Genomic DNA, 26,431 nt, shown 5'->3' with positions numbered 1-26,431 from the left:
AGCCAGGGGTCCGGGATTTCCACACGACAAGTTGTCTCATCATGGGAAACATTTGTGCCAAGTGATATTAAAATACCTTAATGAATGACAAAGTTATGGACCGGACAGGAAACAGACTCTGTTCATGCCATGTTAACATCTGACTGCCAAGTGTGACCTTGACCTTTGAGCTAGGGGTCTGAAAGTTGTGCGTGACACATCATTTTATTATGAGGTATATTGGTGCCAAGTAATATTAAAATCCCTTCATGGATGGCAGAGTTATGGTCGGACAGGAAAAAAGCCGTGTTGACCTTTGACCTCCAATTATGACCTTGAACTTTAAGCCAAGGGTCCTGGTTTTGCACATGACAGGTTGTCTTATCATGGGGAACATTTGTGGCAAGTAATATTAAAATTCCTTCATGGATGACAGAGTTAGGGACCGAACACAAAATTGCGGACGGACGGACAGAAAAGCATATTCCTATAGTCCCCAAAACTGGTTTTCAGCCAGTAGGGGACTAATAAATGGTATTGCCCAAATTGAATGATGGACAAATCCATTTTAGACAAGGCAGTCTGAAAGACAGCTAAATCCCCCGCCACTGTTATGGATAGTGAAAACCTTTGACTTTAGCTGTGACCTTGACCTTGAATTGATATGGCTGACTCATGAATTCTAAACGTCTTGATGAGGTGATCATTTGACCCAAGTTTCATGAAAATTCTTCAAGGGGTTTAGGAGATACAGAGCTCAAACCTTTGACCTTGAGTTGTGACCTTGATCTTGAGTTGACATGGCTGAAAAAATTATGAGCTCTTGATGAGGTGATCATTTGACCCAAGTTTGATAAAAATCCTTCCAGGGATTTAGGAAATATAAAGTGGACACAAAATGGAAGGCTCAAACCTTTGACCCTAAACTGTGACCTTGACCTTGAGCCGGCATAGCTGACTCGTAAATTCTGCACATCGTTTTGATAAGGTGATCATTTGACCAAAGTTTTATGAAATTCCTTGAAGGGGTTTAGGAGATACAGAGCAGACACGAAAGTGTTACGGACAGACGGAAGGAGACCATTCCTATAACCCCCCACCACTTGTGGCAGGGGATTAAAAATTGTTGAATTCAGTCAATTTAAAGAAGATATACTCATGAGTTCTGCACATTGTCTTGATGAGGTGATCATTTGACCCAAGTTTCATGAAAATCCTTCAAGGGGTTTAGGAGATATGGAGTGGACACGAAAGTGTTACAGACAGACGGACGGAGACCATTCCTATAACCCCCCACCACTTGTGGCAGGGGATTAAAAATTGTTGAATTCAGTCAATTTAAAGATATACTTACCGGTACTAATTGAAGATACTGAAGATCCATGCAGTAGTGGTTTAGTAGAGTGAAGGCAAAAAACATACACAACACTTCGCACCATTTCACATCACCTTGGGAACAAAGTGTCTAGATCTTTACACAAGGACCGTTACCATTTCAGTTTCCATGCATGGAAATAATGAAAGTCTCTGCTCTCAAGCCTGAAATTAAATAAGCCGAAACAGGAAGAAAAAAATGCAAAATTATTTGAAAGAATTCAATATTGCAGAAGTGAGCTACATGAAAACAATTCTGACATACTGGCCTGTCCTGGTAGAGGAAGGCAAACATTCATAGAAATCTGAAAGAGAGAAAATCCTGCCCGGTCCTGGCAGGCCTTGAACCTGAAAAAAATACAAAACCTGCCCAATGTATGTTCTGTCCAAGTAAAACATGCATTAGAAGACATAGGCAGGGTACTGACCTGAAATGAATAAGAAATCCTTGTAATCCCTGATTTCCGTCTCACTCAACAAAGGAACAACTATCATCTAGTAACCCGCCGGCAAGGATTGCAGATCAGTCACCCCCACACGCTTATATCTTGCGGACATATAGGCACCGGGTCCTCGATAGTCACGATAGCAGTCTTGATCAACAGTTAAGGGAAAGAAATATTCTGCTTCTTTTGTATCTTCTGCAGTCTTAGGCAGACCTTGGACCTGAAAAAGATGAAATCCTGCCCACTTCATAAAGGTTGTCCTAGGCAGGTCTTAATGCTGAAAGAATATCCTGCCGACTGTATGTATGGACGGGACATACAGTCAGTTGTCACTGGCAGGCTGTGTACCTGAAAGAAATTAAAATCCTCACAATCCCTGATTCCCATTTCTCAAAACACAGGAATAACCTTCATCTAAACACTGCCGGTACAGAATTGTAGAACAAGTTACTCCAACGCCAAAATCTTGCGGACATATAGGCACCGGATTGTCCTCGATGGTCACGCTAGTATGTCTTGATCAATAGTAAAGGGATCTGTCAGGCCTTGGCAGCTGTAACAAAATGCAACTCTGCCAATCTTCTGAAGCAGCATCTCCTCCTCAGCAGTATGGAAGATTGGCAGAAAAATAAAACAAAAGGAAAAAAGCTCACTCCTACTGTCTTAAAAGTAAAAACAAGAGCGCCGCCAAGCAGGGCAATATACGCCCGAAGGGTTACACCAGAGGATGGGAGCAAAATTTAAAGAACTTGACTGTTGAAGCCCAAAGGACAGGAACAACAAAAAGAAGAAATTCCAAATAAAATTCTAATTCCACAAAAAAATTCTTACCAGGTAAGTTATGTCAAAATACATCTAAAAATTGGATGTACCATCCATGTTGTACCACAGAAAAGTAGTCTCGGTTTTTCTCTACGGCCAATAATAAAAAAGTTTCAAAATAAGCCATTTATAGTAATAAAAAAGGGAAGTAATACAAAAAAAATATATTGTAAGAGAACAAAAAAGGGATTTGCCAAATAAAAATAAGAGCACTGCAATGCAGAGCAATATACACAAAGCAAAGTCATATATGATCTTTGACCCCTAAGTGTGACCTTGAAGCGAGTCATCCAAAACATGCGCTCTGCATGTTGCCTCAGTGTGGTGAACATTTGTGCCAAGTTTCTTTGAAATCCTTCAAGCAGTTCAAGAGTTACAGAGCGGACACAGCAAAGTCATATATGACCTTTCACTCCTAAGTGTGACCTTGACCTTGAAGCTAGTCATCCGAAACAAGCGCTCTGCACGTCGTCTCAGTGTGGTGAACATTTGTGCTAAGTTTCTTTGAAATTCTTCAAGCAGTTAAAAGAGTTACAGAGCGGACACGAAACACACTCATATGACCTTTGACCCATAAGTGTGACCTTGACCTTGAAGCTAGTCATCCAAAACAAGCGCTCTGCATGTCTTCTCCGTGTGGTGAACATTTGTGTCAAGTTGCTTTGAAATCCTTCAAGGGGTTCAAGAGTTACAGTGTCAAGTTTCTTTGAAATCCTTCAAGGGGTTCAAGAGTTACAGAGTGGACATGAAATTGCTAACGGACGGATGGACAGACGGACACCGGTGTCATAACATAATACGTCCCTTCAGGCATATAAAAAGTCCTTACCCTATTAAACTATAACTAAATGCAACATCAAGTTTAAAACTAGAAAATGCTTTTGTAAAAAAGCGCATGTCTCCCCAAATGCAAAGTCCTATAGGCAAGAAGTCAATAGGGGTCAGGAGCGAAAGTCAAAGAGACACTGATGGTTGGCTGCAATAGGGATCATCTACTAGGCATGTCCAGTCATCCCGCTAAATTTCAACACTCTTGGCCTAGTGGTTCTCAAGTCACTGTTCAGGCTCCTGTGACCTTGACCTTTGATCAAGTGACCTCAAAATAAATAGGGGTCATCTACTCTGCATGTCCAATCATCCTATTAAGTTTCAACATTGTAGGTCAAGTGGTTCTCAAGTTATTTCCAAAAAATGATTTTACATGAACAGGCCACTGTGACCTTGACCTTTAATTGACTGACCCCAAAATCAATAGGGGTCATCTACTCTGCATGTTCAATCACCCTATGAAGTTTCAACATTCTGGGTCAAGTGGTTCTCAAGTTATTGATCGGAACTGGTTATCAATGTTGAGGCCCCTGTGACCTTGACCTTTAATGGAGTGACCCCAAAAACAATAGGGGTCATTTAATCTGCATTAACAATCATCCTATGAAGTTTCAACATTCTGGGTCGAGAGGTTCTCAAGTTATTGATTGGAAATGGTTTTCCATGTTCAGGCCCCTGTGGCCTTGACCTTTAACAGAGTGATCCCAAAATCGTTAGGGGTCATCTACTCTGCATGACCAATCATCCTATGAAGTTTCATCATTCTGGGTCAAGTGGTTCTCAAGTTACTGACCGGAAATGGTTTTCAATGTTCAGGCCCCTGTGACCTTGACCTTTCACAGAGTGACCCCAAATTCGTTAGGGGTCATCTACTCTGCATGACCAATCATCCTATTAAGTTTCAACATTCTGGGTCAAGTGGTTCTCAAGTTACTGACCGGAAATGGTTTTCAATGTTCAGGCCCCTGTGACCTTGACCTTTAATGGAGTGACCCCAAAATCGATAGGGGTCATCTACTTTGCATGTACAATCATCATATGAAGTTTCAACATTCTGGGTCAAGTGGTTCTCTAGTTATTGACCAGAAATGGTTTTCCATGTTCAGGCCCCTGTGACCTTGACCTTTCAAAGAGTGACCCCAAAATCAATAGGGGTCATCTACTCTTCATGACCAATCATCCTATGAAGTTTCAACATTCTGGGTCAAGTGGTTCTCTAGTTATTGATCGGAAATGGTTTTCAATGTTCAGGCCCCTGTGACCTTGACCTTTGATGGAGTGACCCCAAAATCAATAGGGGTCATCTACTCTTCATGACCAATCATCCTATGAAGTTTCAACATTCTGGGTCAAGTGGTTCTCTAGTTATTGATCGGAAATGGTTTTCAATGTTCAGGCCCCTGTGACCTCGACCTTTGACGGAGTGACCCCAAAATCAATAGGGGTCGTCTACTCCAGCAGCCCTACAACCCTATAAAGTTTGAAGGTTCTAGGTCAAATGGTTCTCCAGTTATTGCTCGGAAATGAAGTGTGACGTACGGACGGACGGACGGATGGACGGACGGACAGACAGGGCAAAAACAATATGTCTCCTGGGGGAGACATAATTATTCAAACTGAAACTTACACCAAAATTGCTTAAAACTTCTGATTAAATTTACAAAACCTAAGTGGGTCACAATAGTGCTAGATTGCCTGACCATGCTTCACATCTAAAAGGTAATATAACTAGAGTGTAACCAAGGTTAATACTTTATATTATCTAATATATTATCTAATTACAAATATCTTAAAATTTTGATTGGCTTTACAAAAAAGTGGCTATAGGATTAAATGTTGAAGAAAGTTAAGATCAAACCTTGCATCCATTCATCTCATGCACCTTGCCACTTAACTTTCCATATTATATCAATTTTAAACCTAGCCAATTTACCATAAAAAATTATTCCTCAAACAGACATTGCAAATGCCAATGAATTTAAAAACAATTCATTTCAGTAAATTTGATTCATAAAGGAAACTATTAACAATTAAAGCCTTGATACAGCAACTTTCTATCTTACTAATTTTTTTCTTGGCCTAGTAACCCCGGTAACCTAGTCAGTATCAATGAACCCTGTTTAAATGAAATGCACCATTAACCAAAATGAATCAACTGAAGTTCATGCCTTGCTTGCTTTTAAACATCAGCCACTGAGAATAGTACAAATACTATGAAATAGCAACCAACACTTCACTTAAGTGAACCTTGTCTAACAATGCCAGAGATACCAAGAGTGTAGAAGTCACAATATATACCCTTCAAATTAATTTATATTTTCTATAATACTCTTCTTAATAGATTTAAATTTTGCAATTTTGATTTATTCAAGGGCCATAACTCTAGAAAACTGGTCCTAACTAGCAAATTATCAGAAATGACCTAGAAATATCCAGTATGCAAGAGATCAAAGAACAAGAGATGTCCCTTAGACATTAATGCTCTACTAATTGAATCAGGAATATTGCTCTACTAATTGAATCAGGAATATTACCCTAATTTTTAAAATACCTACAGAGTTGAATGCAAAACTTAAACCAGGATTTACTTAGTCCAAAAAAAAAAAGGGGGGGGGGGGCATAATTTGGCTAAAATGAATGTCAGGGTTATGGGATTTGATGCTATCATCTATTTTTATAACCCTATAATATAATCACTTGTAAAGTTTCATTATTAAAATAACTGAAAATAATGCTCTCATACAAGTTTTAGAAAACAACCAGTTATGATGCAAATTTTAAAAGCTTCTATTTTTGCTTTCTTACATTTACTAAAAAAAAGGGATCCTATCAAACATGGAAAAATCATACAAGCTTAATTGTTTTGAATTACTTTCTGTGGTAGGCTTAAATTGTGTTACTTTAATATTAACTTAATAGGTCACAAATTTCCATAACGACTAACTTATAATCTTCCAGTTTAAACAATTATGCAATCAGAACTTGTTAAATACTGAAAGACTTCGGTCAAGAGCAACAGGTAGAAGACTGGAAGTTATACAGCCTGTAAGAAGAAAAGAAAACTAGCTTGCTGTATACAACCATACAAGGTTGCAGGTTTGGCTAGCCTGATGGATGAAATATACAGCCTGGTAGCACACAGGAGAGCTAGTTAGATGTAACGTATAGACCATAATGAAATATACTACCAATAAGACCCTATAGGATAGATGAGCTTATAGGAATATATAGGGTAGGCTGTAAGAAGCAAAGAATGTTAAATGCTCACTAGAAGAAACATGGGCTGGCTGGCAGTGTGCAGCATCTCTCTTGGTAGCAGCTTCGGCTAGCTTGGTGGATGAAATATACAACCTGGCAGCACATGTGAGAGCTAGATGGATATAATATGGGTCCTAATGGTAGTTACAAGGAAGAAATATATACCATGTTTAGCATCATGGAGGGACACCATGGGATAGCTAGCTAGAGTTATGTGGATATAATAGTTGTGGTTATTATAGTTAGTTTGAAGACATATACTCTAGTAGCATCATGGGGGAACACCATGGGATAGCTGGCTAGAGTTAGGTGGGTATGATAGTTAGCAGGAAGAAATATATACCCTAGTAGCATCATGGGGGAACACCATGGGATAGCTAGCTAGTTAGGTGGATATGATAGTTAGCAGGAAGAAATATATACCCTAGTAGCATCATGGGGGAACACCATGGGATAGCTGGCTAGAGTTAGGTGGATATGATAGTTAGCTGGAAGAAATATATACCCTAGTAGCTTCATGGGGGAACACCAAGGGATAGCTAGCTAGTTAGGTGGATATCATAGTGAAACAGGATAGGAAAAGAAGTAAGACGGGAAAGTTAGCTAAATGCAGATACAAGCACAGCGAACAAGCTGCATTGACAGAAAAGCAACTGAGTAGAATAAAGAAAATTGATCTTATCTTTCAGTCTTTAAATACAGAGCTTTTTTCAAAATAGTACAATCAATAATTCATGTGATCAAAAGATATTTCACTCAAATTCAACAAAATATATGAAAAACTACTTACAGTAACCAGTGCTTATGCATAATATGCTAAGGGGGCATGAGACGTATAGCACATTTCATTACCTCTCAAAACTTCTCATTTGTACCAAGTATGCTAGTGGGTTTCCATAGGATGTTCTTATACATTTTTTCCAATTTTTAAGCATATTCATTTTAAAGACTTAAGCTGTCGCAGTTTGATACAAAATTGACCTCTCATGTATTTCCTTTATGTTGTAAAGTATTTTAAATCTGCACTAATATGGTTATTCTCATATCATAATATTATCTTGTATCAAGACAAACTATAATGTTTAAGCTAAATTCAATCCTTTTCTGTGATTTTTCACCACATACACTTTTCATTAAATTTGAAGAGCAAATTCTGTAACTTATGAAATATGCATGTCTCCCAAGTTATTTGAAAATATTTCCATAAAACTACAAATTAGACCTGAAATACTGCCTATATGACCTTTACCTTGACCTTTCAAAGTGTAAACTTGACCCCAAAATGTACAACCTTGACTGGTGCAGTTGCTAAGCTATATAAAGATATCTAATGCACATGAAAACCTGCCTATTTGACCTTTGATCTCACTATATAACCTTGATACTGAACCAACATGAATGAAAGATGTGTCCTGCAGGTCATTTTACTTTGGTAAAATGGTGCCTTTGTGGCCTTTGATCTCACCATAGCACATGCAGTGACCTTGACCTTGAATTGATAGGACTTAAAAAAAAACATTCCCCAATTATTATAACAAAAATTTATGAGCAAAGCCAATCCAAGAATTTTATTAAAAGTCATACTTTTATTTTTAGCTCTAAATTTACAAGCACAAATTAGTGAAATGTTGGTCTCTATTTCATAGTACAAACTGAACCACATTGATGAATATTGCTGAAGTGAGCAGACTAAGATGTAACATTTAGGGAAGTGAAGACCTGAACATTTGCTTTGCTTATGTCAGTGCTGGACTCAGCTATAATTTTGCTCAATGCATTTTCAGTTTTCAAAAGATGTTAAGATTTTAATTTTTCAAAGATTTTCAAACAAACACTTTCACTGCAAAGACAGAAATGCTCTATCAAAACTGTTCTATATTAAAAATACTTCAGTTGTTGCTGACAGGAATCTGTCTTACAAATATATGCTTTGAATTTCTATAATTTTATGCTTTGAATTTCATAATAATAAATATCATGAAAGAAAGGTGTAATTGTACCAATTTATTTCCTTTATCTGTTAAATTATCAAAATGTAGTTCTAAAGAAAAGTATTCATGACCTACAAATTAAAGAATCCTGCAATGTCTGTGAAAGAAATACCATTCAAAATAAAGTAAGTTTTTAAAGCAAACATTAACAAAAATATGCCTTTTCCCCTTATTATCCCCTTTGCATAAAACTTTAAACAAGAGGACCATCATGGTCCTGAATTATTTACCTGTCCCCACATTTCCCAGTTTTAAATATGACGTCGTTTTTTCTATTATTTGACATAGTGACCTACTTTTTGAGCTCATGTGACCCAGTTTTGAACCTGACCTAGATATCATCAAGATAATAAATTCTGACCAATTTTCATGAAGATCCATTGAAAAATATGGCCTCTAGAGAGGTCACAAGGTTTTTCTATTATTTGACCTAATGACCTAGTTTTTAAAGGCACTTGTCCCAGTTTTGAACTTGACCTAGATATCATCAAGGTGAACATTCTCACCAATTTTCATGAAGATCTCCTGAAAAGTATGGCCTCTAGAGAGGTCACAAGGTTTTTCTATTTTTAGATCTACTGACCTAGTTTTTGATCACACGTGACCCTGTTTCAAATTTGACCTAGATATCATAAATGTGAACATTTTGACCAATTTTCATAAGATCCATTGACGAATACAACCTACAGAGAGGTCAAAAGGTTTTTCTATTTTTTGACCTACTGACCTAGTTTTTGACTGCACATGACCCAGTTTCATACTTGACCTAGATATCATCAAGATGAATATTCAGATTAACTTTCATACAGATCCCATGAAAAATATGGCCTCTAGAGAGGTCACAAGGTTTTTCTATTATTTGACCTACTGACCTAGATTTTGACCGCACGTGATCCAGTTTCAAACTTGATCTAGATATCATTAAGGTGAACATTCTGACCAATTTTCATACAGATCCATTGAAAAATATGGCCTCTAGAGAGGTCACAATGTTTTTCTATTTTTAGACCTACTGACCTAGTTTTGGACCGCACGTGACCCAGTTTCGAACTTGGCCTAGATATCATCAAGATAAACATTCTGACCAATTTTCATAAAGATCCCATAAAAAATGTGACCTCTAGAGTGGTCACAAGCAAAAGTTTACGGACGCACTGATGACGGATGCCGTGCAATCACAAAAGCTCACCTTGTGACTAGTGAGCTAAAAATCTGTAAACATCCTAAAATTTAATCTTTTACTTCCTGAATTTCTAATAACAAACAAGTATAAGTCTAAGGCAGATAGGACAGATTTTTTTCTAAGTTGTATAAAAACTATCTTGAATAAATATAGGATACATTTGCATGTGGTAAATAGGGTTGGCAGGCCAATGGTAAACAGACCATCGCTAAATCCTGAAATACAGTAGTTCAATATTAGTCAGTAGCTAATATTTCTTAACCCAGTCCTATGATATTCCAAACAGCTAAGCTTTACATCGAAACTGTTTGACACTTAAACTGTTCTGACATTAATCCATAGCAAGCTATTATAGCCAGCTGCAAGTATTTTTGAAAGATGATCACTACCGTGAGAATGTAAATTTGGCTCAATTCAGGAGAAATGTGACTTTTTTAAATTGTGTTTATCAGCTGAAAAATGACCTGTAATAGTTCACATCTTGACCTAGAGAAGAATGAAGGTGTCTTTATATGCAGTTACATGAGCCAGCAGCCATTCCACCTATTTCCTTTGTCAATGACTTTTTTCAGCGTTTTTGAAAGACTGGTGGCATTTTGATCAAAAGTGTATTGATTTTCTAGTTAATCATCTAATATTGATAACAAACTAGAATGTGTCTGTAGGACATAGGGTGTGCCCCCCACTGGTACATTTGTCACAAATAAGTGGCAATAATTCAAATGTTTGCAGTCTTAATGGGGTATAGCCTCAACAAACATTTTATGAAAAGGATTCATTATTCTAGGCGCTATACTTTTTGAGCTATGAGCATCACAAACAAAAAATCCACTATTTTGGCTATTTCAAGGGCCATAACTCTGAAATAAAGAGCTAAGATTCTCAAGAAGAATGCCAAGTGTGCAAGGTCACATCACGATAAAGACTCCAGCAAGGTTTCCTGAATTTACACCAAATACTTTTTGAGCTAGGTATATAATTAGGTGAAAAAGTGCATTTTTTTTACTATTTCAGGGGCCATAATTTTAAAAATAAAGGGTGGAGCCAGCCAAAAAATTAGAGGTGTGCAAGTTTATATCATGATAATGACTTATGCGAGTTTTCAACCATTTATATTAAATACTTTTTGAGCTAGGTGTGTCACAAGGAGAAAATGTATATTTTTGACTATTTCAGGGGCCATAACTCTAAAAATAGGGGGCGGACCCAATAAAAAATAGGAGGTGCACAAGTTCATATCATGATTAAGACTCATGCAAGGTTTCATGAATCTATATCAAATACTTTTTGAGCTAGGCATGTCACAAGGTGAAAATGTGCATTTTTGACTACTTCAGGGGCAATAACTCTGAAAATTGGGGGCAGACCCAAATGAAAAATAGGAGGTGTGCAAGTTCATATCATGATTAAGACTCCTGCAAGGTTTCATGAATCTATATCAAATACTTTTTGAGCTAGGCGTGTCACAAGGTGAAAATGTGTATTTTTGACTATTTCAGGGGCCATAACTCTGAAAACAGGGGGTGGAGCCAGATGAAAAATAGGAGGTGCGCAAGTTCATATCATGATTAAGACTCATGCAAGGTTTCATGAATCTAAATCAAATACTTTTTGAGCTAGGCATGTCACAAGGTGAACATGTGCATTTTTTACTATTTCAGGGGCAATAACTCTAAAAATAGAGGGCGGAGCCAGATGAAAAATAGGAGGTGCGCAAATTCATATCATGATTAAGACTCCTGTAAGGTTTCATGAATCTATATCAAATACTTTTTGAGCTAGGCATGTCACAAGGTCAAAATGTACATTTTTGACTATTTCAGGGGCCATAACTCTAAATATAGGGGGTGGAGCCAGACGAAAAATAGGAGGTGCGCAAGTTCATATCATGATAAAGACTCATGCAAGGTTTCATCAATTTATATCAAATACTTTTCGAGCTAGGCGCGTCACGAACTTCGGACGGACGGACAAGACCAAATCTATATGCCCCCACCACTCATGGGGGGGGGGGGGGGGGGGGGCACAAAAATACATTATCTAACATACACATGTTTCTTTACAATTTCCCCATTCCAGCTATAAAAGCAGTTGAAAGATTACAAATGCCTCCGAAATGAACGACATTGTCCCTAAATGCAATTTAAACCTGAATCGGAAGCGCTTCCCCCTGCTACTGATGTAATGTATGTAAAGAAATTTGACAAAAAGTATTTAATAGTCTAATGCCACTAGAACCCTTTCATGTTATTTGAAGAATCCAGTTCCTTTTAAATCATATTCTTGTAACTTGTAGCCAAAAATAAATGATTCTGACACTTTGGTTTATTCATAAATCTTTAACCAGTATCTCTTTGCCAGTTTAGTATCTTGGGTAATTATTGACCAGAAACTGTTTTCTACTTTTTAGCTTTAGTACCAGTGACCAGATTCCAGTAGCCTTTAATACAAACGGTACAAGCTTATAAACTTGCTATACACTAAGTTTGGTGACAATATGCTGTTTTAGTAATGGTGACCTTGACCTCATTTGGCCTGGAGACCCCCAGTCTTAAGCCTTCTCCTCAAAAGCTTTCTATCAAGTTTCATTGCAATATCTAATTCATAATTTCAAACTTGCTACACATCATGTTTGGTGACAACTAAATTATTGACCTGAAACCCCATTTGATGTGACTAACCTAGCCCCACTGTTTTAACCAAATTCAATTACCACAATTGGCAGAAAACTGTATACAGTGACCCCAACTGCCTCAATACAATCCCAAGCTAGGCCTAAACATAAATTTAGTGAATAAATATCAATCTGAACTACAACCCAGATTAACCATGCTTGTCAGCCCAAACTTGGTAACCAGGATTTTCAAAATTGGACCATGTGATAATGATTCATTGAAATCCCTTGAAATCTTAAAAGTTATTTCTGAATGAACAATCTGGAGGAAAAGTGCCATTGTCTGTGACCTAATCTTTGAGGGACAGAACTGACTCTCAACATACCTTCTCATTATGCTTAACTTTTGATAAAAGTTTCACTGGAATCCATTGAATAGTTTAAAAGTTTAAATATTGCTGAGACACAAAGTAAGTTAGTATTACAGTCCTTTTAATGTGTAATACTGGTGACCTTGACATTTGATGTACTGACCTCAGACTGACTGTTTTCCATAACATAACATCATGCTGAACATTTCATTTAAATTACACTAGTTGTTTTGGAGAAACTAACAGTGCGATTATATGAGATCATGAAAATAGTCAAAATCTGATGGTACATTATACTAAATTTGACTTGGAACTTTATGAGGAAGTGGCAAGCATAGTGCAAGGTGCATGCTGGGATGCTGAACAATGCAGGAGAACAGTGCAAGGGAAGGATGCAAAGGGAAGGAAGAACATAAAGTCCCAGGTCAAAATTGTAGTATAATGAACTTAGAAAATTGTGGAACCATAAAAAGATAATGCAACAGCAGACGTATATTATGCAAAAAGCCTGCCTCCAATTTTACTGAGTTGTTGAATTTTTTACAAAATGTTATTTTTATTTAAGCTAAACAGAATAAGAGCAATTTAATTAGGCTTAAATGTGCTATAAAGTGTAACCAGTTTGCAAAATCTAATTATTTAGACATAATACAGAAAAATAAATACCAAAACAGGATACTGGTTGCAGAGAGCCAATCAATCTGTTTCAAATTATGACAACAGCTTTTTAGATTTGGAACCCCAAAATCTGTTCCCAGTTAAGACAATGTTGTTCAAAGGAAATTAACTTGTTCAGAGCCCTACCATGCAAGTAAATGATATCAATAGTGATATTGGTTAGCTCAGAGCCTGACATACTTTCCCAATTAACTTAGCAAATATAGCGTAAACCAACTTGACTATTGAGGGGACATTGGTTAAGACCTGACATGGTTTTCTCAAATAACGTTTAGGCCTAAAAAAAATAATTGTTTGTTTCCAGTGACATGGCCAAAAAAATAGGGTAGGTAGGTAGGCATTTTTTTTTTTTTTTTTTTTAAACCTAACACCATCGTAGTTTCAAACAGGAAGATTATAAACCTTATAAACATGCATCCTATTGTTATGTTTGATTTACACCCGAATGTACAATGACTTTGAAGATGTTTTAGCAATATAAAATGCCATTTGATTGTGTATTTAAATATTATGAAATAATATTTTTATTACATGTTTGACGTTGCGGGAGTGTAATAAAGTCATTAATAAAATGATAATACACTAGTGTAATAAAACTTTGACGTCGACATCATTTATAGCATTGGAGACGTTGGTCAAAACTGACTTGTTTATATAGTAAAAGAAAGTAGAATGTATGAGTTTTCGACAGGAAAAGCTACATGTGATAAAAAGAATATTACATTTGTGACTTTCCACATTGAATTTATTAAACTCGTTGAATAAATTCAATATGAAAAGACACTCATGTAATATCCTCTATGCTTTACATGTTTGCGTTTTGTTGTTGTTGTTTTTTCATTTCCAGATTAGCCCATCCGATTAGCTCAATAGGTAGAGCAGTCGATCTACGGATCAAGTGGTCATAGGATCGTTGTGTCTATATCATTCATTCTCCGCCACTAATTCATTGGAGAAGTTGGCAATTACTTGCGGAGAACATGGTTTATATTTAATTAAACATGAAACTTGAATGAAATTCTTGCTGTGGATTCTCTCTTTTAAATAATAATTTTAATACTGAATATTATTCAACAACCAACATTAATATTTCAAACTAAACCAAGTAAAAGCACACTGGCCAGGATATGATTTGCATCTTTGATCTGCATTGAGATTAATACCATCACCCCCAATCCCAATCTAAATTCTGGATTAACTGGAAATGCCAGACAATGGAGTTTTGATGGTATGCCCAAATTGTGAATTAATAAAGCTGCAAGTGGTTGTTCAACGTCTTACTACTATAAATCCCATCTAAAACCTGACTTTTCAAGACTCTGCAGGCCTCGATCTTAACTTTTTTCAGCAGGTCCACCAACTGCTGAAATCTAGTAGACCTGCTCAGACTTTAGTGGACCTCCAACCGTCATAACTTCATACGACTCAAAGAAACAGGACTTACTTCTAAAATAATTAAAAATGGAAGACTGTAGCAATCTGTTATCCTGAAAAATAATTATGAAAAGTGTCCCAAAATATGGACACAATAATCATCATCCACCCGACGTTGACCGGTGTTGAAAGTGAAAAAAAAAAAAACATTAACAATTATCGGTAATTATTCTGATGATAAACTAAGTAATTTAGCCTTGTTTTCATCATCAGTTAACACCCCCTCAAAGAGCTAAAAGAAGTGTGTCGGTTATTATGGCATCTGAAGTGGAGATCAAAGCGGTATAGTTGCCCGAGATTGTCATGGCATTACGTCATGTTTTCGCGCCATGTGACACATCGCTGTCTAATCGTACTTTCTCGATTCCTTAACTTGTTGAGAAGTTTTTTCTTTATCTTTTTTTATCCCGAATAAACTGACATGTAAATTTGTCAAACCGTGAACGATGATAGTGGATAGCCTACCTGTGACCTATTTGCCCTCAAGGAATTTACATTATTGTTTGAAAAGAATATCTAACAAAGTGTTGTGTCAAAAAATACATGTACAATGAATAATTTAAAACTTATTAAATTCCGCAACAACATCATACTGCTTTATTTTAAAACCACATTTCTATTTACGTTCACGAGGTTACGTAACCTATTCTGCCGTGCAAACAGAAATCTGTTTGACAAAAATCGTTTTACTCCATGTATTTAAATTGCTGCCGCTTTTTCAATATTTAAGATTTTTTAATTGTGTTTTTTGAACATTCTGGTCAAGAGTCTGAATTTTATTACCATAGTATGTACCGTTTATTTACTTTAAAAAAGAAGTAAATAATCAAGATCGCGCTGTTTGAAATTTTACAAAACATTATATGAAAATTTTATCGTTTTTAAAGAATTTTGCCTACATTCCTGTTGATATCTTATTAAAATTGTTATAGAACTCAAACTGTATTAGTTCTCAAGCGGTGTTGGAAATTTGAAGCGATTATATTAAAAAATGAATGCACTATGCGCATTTTTTGTGTCAAAAGTAACCGCGATGTAAATTAGATATTATGATAGGGCGCACGTGCTTGTGGAATGGAAAATTACCAGCATGACGTTTTGATATCTTTACGATTCGCGGGTAAATTCCAGTCAATCAAGGTAATTTTGCCTGATGTAATTTCTCAATTTGGTAAAGTTACCATGAAAAAACCACTCGCCCAATCGGCGGAGTAGTCCATTCGTGCAAAGAGCTATAAAAATAATAATATACTTATTTGCAAAAATATGCGGCCCGATTTTACTGATAAAAAAGTTTAGGGTCGGCGGTAAAAAAATAGGGTAGGTCGGGCCACCGGAAACAAACAATTTTTTTTTTTACGCCTTAAAGGATACTGGTTCACATCTAATGTAAACCAAGTTGTCTAAAAAAGTTTAGGGTCGGCGGTAAAAAAATAGGGTAGGTCGGGCCACCGGAAACAAACAATTTTTTTTTTTACGCCTTAAAGGATACTGGTTCACATCTAATGTAAACCAAGTTGTCTAATGAAAGAATAGTGGTTGACACTCGACATGATTTTCCCAATTAAATTTTAGGGGATACCAGTTCAAATCTATTGTAAACCAAGTTGACTATTGAGAGCATACTGGTTTAGACCTGATATGTTTTCCCAATTAACTTTTAGAGGGTACTTGTTCAAATATAGTGTAAACCAACTTGAATATTGAGAGGACATTGGTCAAGACCTGACATGGTTTTCCCCAATTAACTTTTAAAGGATACTGGTTCACATCTATTGTAAACCAAGTTGACTGACAGAAGAGTGGTTGAGACCTGACATGGTTTTCCCAATTAACTTTTAGAGGATACTGGTTCAAATCTATTGTAAACCAAGTTGAATACTGAGAGAGTACTCGTTTAGACCTAATGTGGTTTTCCCAATTAAGTTTTTGAGAATACTAGTTCAGATCTAGTGCAAATCAAAATAATATCTAAATCTATTAAGATATTTGTTCACAACATTCAAATGTTTTTCCAAATTAATATTTCAGAGTACACTGGTTCAGATCTATTGCAAATCAAGACAACGACTATATAATTGAGAGTACACTGGTTTAAAGCACTGATATGTTTTCCCCAATTAATTTATTGAGGATACTGGTTCATTTCTCTGGCAAATTAAAATTTTGCAATTTGCTTTCCAGATAACCCATTTCATAGTTTTCGAATGACCTGACCCAAACAAATAAAAAATTATTTACCAACAAACTTGAGCATATAATCAGCATATACATGTGCTATTTAAAAATAATTGAGTTAAGGCCCTTTTAATGGTAACTGCATCCAAATATATCAATATACCAAACTGTTTCATCTATTAAATTTCTTGACAATCTTCAAAATATATAGCCTACATAAACTACCACTTGTACATTGAAATATTAAAACAGCAAAACCATACAAATCAATGATTTCACCTTTTGTATATGACAAATAGAATTATGGTCCATAGTGCAAAGACCTTGAACCATTAATGAATTTTAGGATATGTATAGTTTCATCTCCCCTTTGTGTGATTGCAATTTTAATGAACTAAACAGAACTCAAATTACACTGAATATATTGACAGATGGCAATGAGAAGAAATGCAATATGCAAGAACCATAACTCTGAATTGATTATTTACAAGTTTATCTTCTCCTCTTATATTTTTTATGAATACTTATTGAATTCATACAATTATTTGATATAAGTACTGGTATCTAGGATGAAACTAGAATTTTCAAGCCAAAAGGGCACAATATTTATTTGTTGAGACAAAAATATATATTACACCAATTTAAACAAGAGGACCATGATGGTCCTGAATCGCTCACCTCTTCCCACATGACCCAGTTTTGAGTATGACGTCGTTTTTTCTATTATTTGACATAGTGACCTAGTTTTTGAGCTCATGTGACCCAGTTTTGAACTTGACCTAGATATTATCAAGATAAAAATTCTGACCAATTTTCTTGAAGATCCATTGAAAAATATGGTCTCTAGAGAGGTCACAAGGTTTTTCTATTATCTGACCTAATGACCTAGTTTTTGAAGGCACATGACCCAGTTCTGATCTTGAAATAGATATTACCAAGGTGAACATTCTCACCAATTTTCATGAAGATCTCATGAAGAGTATGGCCTCTAGAGAGGTCACAAGGTTTTTCTATTTTTATACCTACTGACCTAATTTTGGCAACATGTGACCCAGTTTCAAATTTTATCTAGATATCATCAAGGTGAACATTCAGATAAATTTTCATGAAGATCCATTGAAAAATATGGCCTCTGGAGTGGTCAAAAGGTTTTTCTATATTTAGACCTACTGACCTAGTTTTTAACCACAGTTGACCCAGTTTTGAACTTGACCTAGATATCATCAAGATGAATATTCAGACCAACTTCCATACAGATCCCATGAAAAATATGGCCTCTAAAGAGGTCACAAGGTTTTTTTATTATTTGACCTACTGACCTAGTTTTTGACGGCATGTGACCCAGTTTCGAACTTGACCTAGATGTCATCAAGGTGAACATTCTGACCAATTTTCATGAAGATCCATTGAAAAGTATGGTCTCTAGAGAGGTCACAAGATTTTTCTATTTTTAGACCTACTGACCTAGTTTTTGACCGCAGTTGACCCAGTTTCAAACCTGACCTAGATATCATCAAGATGAACATTCAGACCAACTTTCATACAGATCCCATGAAAAATATGGCCTCTAGAGAGGTCACAAGGTTTTTTCATTATTTGACCTACTGACCTACTTTTTAAAAACACGTGACCCACTTTCAAACTTGACCTAGATATAATCAAGGTGAACACTCTGACCAACTTTTATGAAGATCTATTCATAAGTATGGCCTCTAGAGAGGTCACAAGGTTTTTCTATTTTTAGACCTACTGACCTAGTTTTTGATCGCACATGACCCAGTTTCGAACTTGACATAGATATCATCAAGATAAACATTCAGACTAACTTTCATACAGATCCCATGAAAAATATGGCTTTTAGAGAGGTCACAAGGTTTTTCTATTATTTGACCTACTGACCTGGTTTTTGATGGCACGTGACCCAGTTTCGAACCTGACCTAGATATCATCAAGGTGAACATTCTGACCAATTTTCATGAAGATCTTGTGAAATATATGGCCTCTAGAGAGGTCACAAGGTTTTTCTATTTTTAGACCTACTGACCTAGTTTTTGACTGCACGTGACCCAGTTACTAATTTGACCTAGATATCATCAAGCTGAACATTCTGACCAACTTTCATAAAGATCCCATGAAAAATGTGACCTCTAGAGTGGTCACAAGCAAAAGTTTACGCACGCACGGACGGACGACGGACGCTGCGCGATCACAAAAGCTCACTTTGTGACAGGTGAGCTAATAAAAACAAGAGCTGTCTCCATAGGATGACACATGCCCCCGATGGCACTTTAAATGAATAGTTATGGCCGATGTTAGAGTTTAGGACCTTTGACCTACGGAGCTGGGTCTTGCGCGCGACACGTTGTCTTACTGTGTCACACATTCATGCACAGTTATTTTAAAATCCATGCATGAATGACAAAGATATGGACCGGACACGCCCATCAATGCACTATCCCTTAATGTCTAAGTGTGATCTTGACCTTTGAGCTACGGACCTGGGTCTTGCGGGCGACACGTCATCTTACTGTGGTACACATTCATGCCAAGTTATTTGAAAATCCATCCATCGATGACAAAGATATGGACCGGACACGCCCATCAATGCACTATCACTTAATGTCTAAGTGTGACCTTGACCTTGGAGATACGGACCTGGGTCTTGCGCGCGACACGTCGTCTTACTGTGGTACACATTCATGCCAAGTTATTTGAAAATCCATCCATCGATGACAAAGATATGGACCGGACACGCCCATCAATGCACTATCACTTAATGTCTAAGTGTGACCTTGACCTTGGAGATACGGACCTGGGTCTTGCGCGCGACATGTCGTCTTACTGTGGTACACATTCATGCCAAGTTATTTGAAAATCCATCCATCGATGACAAAGATATGGACCGGACACGCCCATCAATGCACTATCCCTTAATGTCTAAGTGTGACCTTGACCTTTGAGCTACGGACCTGGGTCTTGCGCGCGACATGTCGTCTTACTGTGGTACACATTCATGCCAAGTTATTTGAAAATCCATCCAACGATGACAAAGATATGGACCGGACACGAAAAATGCGGACAGACCGACAGACAGACGGTTCAAAAACTATATGCCTCCCTTTGGGGGCATAAAAATACTGCTCATGCATGTCAAAGCTATCACCCACATCAGGGCTTTTCATCCTTATATAACAGAGGCCGATATTCGGCCACTTCCCAATTGAAAATAAGGTCATTTTTTCCCAACTGTGGCAGAGGAACTTCCCAAAATGTAAACAAGAGAACCATGATGGTCCTGAATCGCTCACCTGTTCCCACATGATCCAGTTTTGAGTATGACGTCGTTTTTTCTATTATTTTACATAGTGACCTAGTTTTTGAGCTCATGTGACCCAGTTTTGAAATTGACCTAGATATTTTCAAGATAAAAATTCTGACTAATTTTCATGAAGATCTATTGAAAAATATGGTCTCCAGAGAGGTCACAAGGTTTTTCTATTATTTGACCTATTGACCTAGTTTTCGAAGGTACGTGACCCTGTTTTGAACTTTACCTAGATATCATCAAGGTGAACATTCTCACTAATTTTCATGAAAATCTCATGAAAAATATGGCCTCTAGAGAGGTCACAAGGTTTTTCTATTTTTATACCTACTGGCCTAGTTTTTGACCCCACGTGACCCAGTTTCGAATCTGACCTAGATATCATCAAGGTGAACATTCAGATTAATTTTCATGAAGATCCATTGAAAAATATGGTCTCCAGAGAGGTCACAAGGTTTTTTTATTATTTGACCTACTGACCTAGTTTTTGAAGGCACGTGACCCAGTTTCAAACTTGACCTAGATATCATCAAGGTGAACATTCTGACCAATTCTCATGAAGATCCATTCATGGGTATGGCCTCTAGACAGGTCACAAGGTTTTTCTATTTTAAGACCTACTGACCTAGTTTTTGATCGCAGTTGACCCAGTTTCAAACTTGACCTATATATCATCAAGATAAACATTCAGACCAACTTTCATACAGATCCCATGAAAAATGTGACCTCTAGAGAGGTCACAACGTTTTTTCATTATTTGACCTACTGACCTACTTTTTGATGGCACGTGACCCACTTTCGAACTTGACTTAGATATCATCAAGATGAACATTCTGACCAATTTTTATGGAGATCCATTCACAAGTATGGCCTCTAGAGAGGTCACAAGGTTTTTCTATTTTTAGACCTACTGACCTACATTTTGAACGCACATGACCCTGTTTCAAACATGACCTAGATATCATCAAGATGAACATTCAGACCAACTTTCATACAGATCCCATGAAAAATATGGCCTCTAGACAGGTCACAACGTTTTTCTATTATTTGACCTACTGACCAAGTTTTTGAAGGCACGTGACCCACTTTCGAACCTGGCCTAGATATCATCAAGATGAACATTCAGACCAACTTTCATACAGATCCCATGAAAAATATGGCCTCTAGAGAGGTCACAAGGTTTTTTTATTATTTGACCTACTGACCTAGTTTTTGATGGCACGTGACCCACTTTCGAACCTGACCTAGATATCATCAAGATGAACATTCTGACCAATTTTCATGAAGATCTCATGAAATATATGGCCTCTAAAGAGGTCACAAGGTTTTTCTATTTTTAGACCTACTGACCTAGTTTTTGACCCCACGTGACCCAGTTTCGAACTTGACCTAGATATCATCAGGATGAACATTCAGACCAACTTTCATACAGATCCCATGAAAAATATGGCCTCTAGAGAGGTCACAAGGTTTTTCTATTATTTGACCTACTGACCTTGTTTTTGATGCCATGTGACCCAGTTTTGAACTTGACCTAGATATCATCAAGATGAACATTCTGACCAATTTTCATGAAGATCTTGTGAAATATGGCCTCTAGAGAGGTCACAAGGTTTTTCTTTTTTTAGACCTACTGACCTAGTTTTTGACCTCACGTGACCCAGTTTCGAACTTGACCTAGATATCATCAAGGGGAACATTCTGACCAATCTTCATAAAGATCCCATGAAAAATGTGACCTCCAGAGTGGTCACAAGCAAAAGTTTACGCACGCACGAACGCACGAACTGACGGACGGACGCTGCGCAATCACAAAAGCTCACCTTGTCACTTTGTGACAGGTGAGCTATTAAAACAAAAAAAAAAAAACAACAACATTTTTTTAATTTTTTTTTTTTGCAATTATATATCACAAATAGGAAGCAATGAGCTCATTTATGATTAGGAAACCACCAAATTGTGTCCTCTGTTACATTCCTCTTTTGCAGAAGGAAACTAGAGCTATCACTAAAGGTGATGAATGTACCCCCCGCATGCACTGACACAGTACATTGCAATTTGATGCACACAAGATTGCATAATTATGTGGACTGTATGTATATAGACTGTATGTATACAGTATAGTAACAAAAAACAAAGTCCCATAACTATGCAGAATATTTATTTAAAAGAATGTAACATGTACCATGCACAACTAGGGTTGGTACTGATCACTTGTGTGAAGTTTCATTAAATTGTGTGCAAGGGTTTGGTAGATTAGGCACGCACAAGATTGCATATGCAGACTGTATGTACATAGTATGTTAACAAGAAACAAAGTCCCATTACTCTGCAATTTTTGTCGCTGAAAGAACCTAAACATGCCCCATGCACAACTACTGTTGTTACTGATCACTTGTGTGAAGTTTCATTAAATTGTGTCAAGGGGATGAGGAGAGATGGTGTGCACAAGATTGTGTCTATGTATATAGTATAGTAACAAAAAAACAAAGTCCCATAACTCTGCAATTTTTTTTCTAAAAGAACCTAACATGCCCCATGCACAACTACTGTTGGTATGATCACTTGTGTGAAGTTTCATTAAATTGTGTCAAGGGGATGAGGAGAGATGGTGCGCACAAGATTGTGTCTATGTATATAGTATAGTAACAAAAAAACAAAGTCCCATAACTCTGCAAAATTTTTTTCTAAAAGAACCTAACATGCCCCATGCACAACTACTGTTGGTACTGATCACTTGTGTGAAGTTTCATTAAATTCTGTCAAGGGGATAAGGAGAGATGGTGCGCACAAGATTGCGTCTCCGGACAGACGGACAGACAGACAACCTGAAACCAGTATACCCCCCCTTACAACTTTGTTGTCGGGGGGGTACAAAAAGGCCCTTGCTTCAATAAAATGCTCTTTTCCCAAAATGAGCAATTACCGCGTATGAATTTCCCAATTTGAAAGGTCAGGGCCTCTTCCCAATTTCCTGATGAAAATCCTGCACATGAAATTAGATAGACATAAGACCTAGCAAATAACCATGGATTTTACAGAAAACTGGTTCAAGCCTAACACAACATGACCACTGTGCTTTATCAGAAAAAAAATACTTCTCACCAAATCACTCTGAAGAAAATCTAGAAACAAGAGGACCATGATGGTCCTGAATCGCTCACCTATCCCAACATGACCCAGTGTTGAACTGAGTATGACGTCGTTATTTCTATTATTTGATATAGTGACCTAGTTTTTGAGCATATGTGACCTAGATATCATCAAGAATTAAAATTCTGACCAATTTTCATGAAGATCCATTGAAAAATATGACCTCTAGAGAGGTCACAAGGTTTTTCTATTATTTGACCTAATGACCTAGTTTTAGAAGGCACCTGACCCACATTTAAACTTGACCTAGACATCATCAAGATGAACATTCTCACCAATTTTCATGAAGACCTCGTGAAAAATATGGCCTCTAGAGAGGTCACAAGATTTTTCTATTTTTCGACCTACTGACCTAGTTTTTGATCACACATGACCCAGTTATGAACTTGATTTAGATATCATCAAGCTGAACATTCTCACCAAATTTTCATAAAGATCCATTGAGAAATATGGCCTCTAAAGACACCACAAGGTTTTTCTATTTTTAGACCTACTGACCTAGTTTTTGACCGCACGTGACCAAGTTTCGAACTTGAGCTAGATATCATCAAGACGAACATTCTGACCAATTTTCATGGAGATCTCTTGAAAAATATCGCCTCTAGAGAGGTCACAATGTTTTTCTATTTTTAGACCTACTGACCTAGTTATTGACAGCATGTAACCCAGTTTCGAATTTGACCTAGATATCATCAAGGTGAACATTCTGACCAATTTTCATAAAGATCCATTGAAAAATATGGCCTCTAGAGAGGTCACAAAGTTTTTCTATTTTCAGAGCTACTGACCTAGTTTTTGACCGCACGTGACCCAGTTTCAAACTTGACCTAGATATCATCAAGGTGAACATTCTGACCAATTTTCATGAAGATCCATTGAAAAATATGACCTCTAGAGAGGTCACAAGGTTTTTCTATTTTTAGACCTACTGACCTAGTTTTTGATCCCACGTGACCCAGTTTCGAACTCGACCTAGATATCATCAAGGTGAACATTCTCACCAATTTTCATGAAGATCTCATGAAAAATATGGCCTCTAGAGAGGTCACAAGGTTTTTCTATTTTTAGACCTACTGACCTAGTTATTGACAGCACGTGACCCAGTTTCGAATTTGACCTAGACATCCTCAAGGTGAACATTCTCGCTAAATTTCATGAAGATCCATTGAGAAATATGGCCTCTAGAGACACCACAAGGTTTTTCTATTTTTAGACCTACTGACCTAGTTTTTGATCCCATGTGACCCAGTTTCGAACTTGACCTAGATATCATCAAGGTGAACATTCTCGCTAAATTTCATGAAGATCCATTGAGAAATATGGCCTCTAGAGACACCACAAGGTTTTTCTATTTTTAGACCTACTGACCTAGTTTTTGACCGTACGTGACCAAGTTTCGAACTTGAGCTAGATATCATCAAGACGAACATTCTGACCAATTTTCATGAAGATCTCTTGAAAAATATGGCCTCTAGAGAGGTCACAATGTTTTTCTATTTTTAGACCTACTGACCTAGTTATTGACAGCACGTGACCCAGTTTCGAATCTGACCTAGATATCATCAAGGTGAACATTTTGACCAATTTTCATAAAGATCCCATGAAAAATATGGCCTCTAGAGAGGTCACAAAGTTTTTCTATTTTCAGACCTACTGACCTAGTTTTTGACCGCACATGACCCAGTTTCAAACTTGATCTAGATATCATCAAAGTGAACATTCTGACCAATTTTCATGAAGATCCATTGAAAAATATGACCTCTAGAGAGGTCACAAGGTTTTTCTATTTTTAGACCTACTGACCTAGTTTTTGATCCCACGTGACCCAGTTTCGAACTCGACCTAGATATCATCAAGGTGAACATTCTCACCAATTTTCATGAAGATCTCATGAAAAATATGGCCTCTAGAGAGGTCACAATGTTTTTCTATTTTTAGATCTACTGACCTAGTTTTTGACCGCACGTGACCCAGTTTCGAACTTGACCTAGATATCATCAAGATGAACATTCAGACCAACTTTCATAAAGATCCCATGAAAAATGTGACCTCTAGAGTGGTCACAAGCAAAAGTTGACGCACGCACGCACGGATGACGGACGCCACGCGATCACAAAAGCTCACCTTGTCACTTTGTGACAGGTGAGGTAAAAACAATCTGATCAACCAAAACAAGTCTAAAAAAGCAAAACTATCTATACAGTCACTCTTTTTTAAATTATTTTACCTTCCTTCCATGCTCTGTGTTCGTTTTTTTTTGTCCTTTACCAACAGCTGAATGAACATGCACTCTCAACAAGTGTCACATGATTAGCATTGGTTTGCTGTAGAATAAAGGTATACAGTAGTAAATAAATTTGCAATATGTTCTATACAAAATTAGCAATCTTCTGAGAGCTGTAACAGTTGTTACTTCATAAAATATTGGTGCAAGAGTGTAATGCAACTTGGCCAAGGGTGGGTGTGATGTGAACAAACTTCAAGTTTGAATCAAATCCATTAGTAATAACTATAAATAGGGAAAACATCAAAATTAACCTTAATTCAAAGAAAAAAAAGGGGACAAAATTCATAAAAAAGAGTTTGGGGACAGAAATGCTCCACTAAAACACCTTGTCAAAATTTGAATAATACAAAGTCAACAAGAGTATCCTTTAGACAGCGCACCGATTTTTTCCCCAGTGTTGATTGAATTAGTTGATAAGATGGGAGTTAAAAAATTAAAAATTCCTTTATGGGGTTTTTTTTCAGAGTGAAAGATAGCTAAGGCACCAATTTTCAAAATTTATTTAGGGTT

The 26,431-nt window shown here is 36.9% G+C and overlaps 1 long non-coding RNA gene across 1 annotated transcript in view; it reads right to left on the bottom strand.

Moving 5' to 3' along the window:
* The window catches only part of LOC128551710 (uncharacterized), a 34,044-nt gene extending 8,074 nt beyond the window's left edge, over nt 1–25,970 (bottom strand). The window contains exons 1-2 of the long non-coding RNA XR_008368869.1: nt 25,862–25,970; nt 1,334–1,518 (exon numbers count right to left, since the gene is read on the bottom strand). This is a non-coding gene — a long non-coding RNA (uncharacterized LOC128551710). The remainder of the gene's footprint in view (nt 1–1,333; nt 1,519–25,861) is intronic.
* Nucleotides 25,971–26,431: the final 461 nt, after the last annotated feature.

This window comes from Mercenaria mercenaria, unplaced genomic scaffold (assembly GCF_021730395.1).
Source record: "Mercenaria mercenaria strain notata unplaced genomic scaffold, MADL_Memer_1 contig_1580, whole genome shotgun sequence".
Taxonomy (NCBI): Eukaryota; Metazoa; Mollusca; class Bivalvia; order Venerida; family Veneridae; genus Mercenaria; species Mercenaria mercenaria.
Note: the sequence above shows the minus strand (reverse complement) of the source record. Positions and strands in the feature narration are given on the sequence as shown.